Genomic DNA, 1529 nt, shown 5'->3' on the forward strand with positions numbered 1-1529 from the left:
CATTAACATCTCGAGTTTTTATGCATAGTAGAATTGTAACTGTAAATGGGCTGATTCATCAATGTCATGTTCATAACCTGTGCCTGACCTGCAACAGGGAACTGTTGCCTTTTCTTTCCTAATCCTAACTCGTCATTTTTGCTCTACTTCTTTTGTATGTTTGTCACACTCTTGTGACCCGCTATTTCCGGGGCACCTTGATAGTCGAAGCAGACTTTGTGCTGTTGAAACTAAAGAGGTGAGCAGAGTAAGTCTGATTCCCTGTAAGGACTTCTCTGTTGACATCCACCCCTTGGCGCTCATATGACCTTATGCAGTCGCGAGATCTCTACTCAAACAAACATAATACCAACGAAACCTGTGTATGTGGTGTTGTGGTTAGGCGCTTCACCGTTGCACGCAAGAAAACTGTGTTAAAAAATAGTAATTTTGTACGTGTGTAAAATGTACGACTGCTTTGAGGGCTCTCACTATTCCTTGCTTCAAGCCCTTTGTCCTGCTTGTAAACACAAACAAAAATATTATCTCTAACATTTTGAAAGTAGGAAAAAAGTACTGCAAGTGTCGATGTGAATGCTTATAAAACAAACGAAGTTAGTAATCAGTTAAAATGTCTTGGAGCAACAATCAAAGATAAAGACATACTGGAAAAAGAAATAAATATAAGAGCAGCAAATGCAAAATAACATTCAACCAAATTATGCACTCGAAAGCAAGATGTGGAGCACAAGAGCCAAGGGTTTGCCCCTCTCTGGGCTCCTGACTCTTTCTGCAGCCTCTCTACTGCTACTCCTTGGCTCCTTCTTACTGCTGTCTCTCAGCCACACCCTTGATATTATGGAAGGAAAGATTTACACTGAGGGTGAAAAATCTCGGAGGTCCCGTATGCAAGTTGCGCACGTTAATGATCCCTTGGTGGTCCAAAATCGATAGGAGTAGGCTTCGGTCGGCACCCGGGCAAGTTTTACAATTTCCTTCCAAATGAAAATATTTAATGTGTCCCGCGAGCTCATATGACATTATGCAGTTGCGAGCGCCGTAAAACACTTACCACAAAAAAGTAATAAAAAAATGAAAGAGCTGAGGGTGAACACCGCACAATGTGGATCGGCAGTATCAAAGCATGACTTGGCTAAATATGACAAAATACACGAGCGCAGCAAGAGACCATAAACAATGGCAGGTCCTTATACGTCACTCTCTCCGGAAGAGATGATACCTGAAATTCCCGGTATAGTTGAGTGTTTTGCAATGAGAAACAGATGGAATGGGGGGGGGGGGGGTGCGGAGAGACAGAGAGACAGAGTTAATGAGAGGGAAAGGAAGACGGGTGTGAGAGAGAGAGAGAGAGAGAGAGAGAGAGAGAGAGAGAGAGAGAGAGAGAGAGAGAGAGAGAGAGAGAGAGAGAGAGAGAGAGAGAGGGGGGGGAGGGGGCGGACAGACAAACAGACAAAAAGGTAGAGACAGAGAGTAAGAGAGAAAGAGGGAGAGAATGAGAAAGACAGACGGACAAAAAGTCAATCAGACAA

This window comes from Aplysia californica, unplaced genomic scaffold (assembly GCF_000002075.1).
Source record: "Aplysia californica isolate F4 #8 unplaced genomic scaffold, AplCal3.0 scaffold00054, whole genome shotgun sequence".
Taxonomy (NCBI): domain Eukaryota; kingdom Metazoa; phylum Mollusca; class Gastropoda; order Aplysiida; family Aplysiidae; genus Aplysia; species Aplysia californica.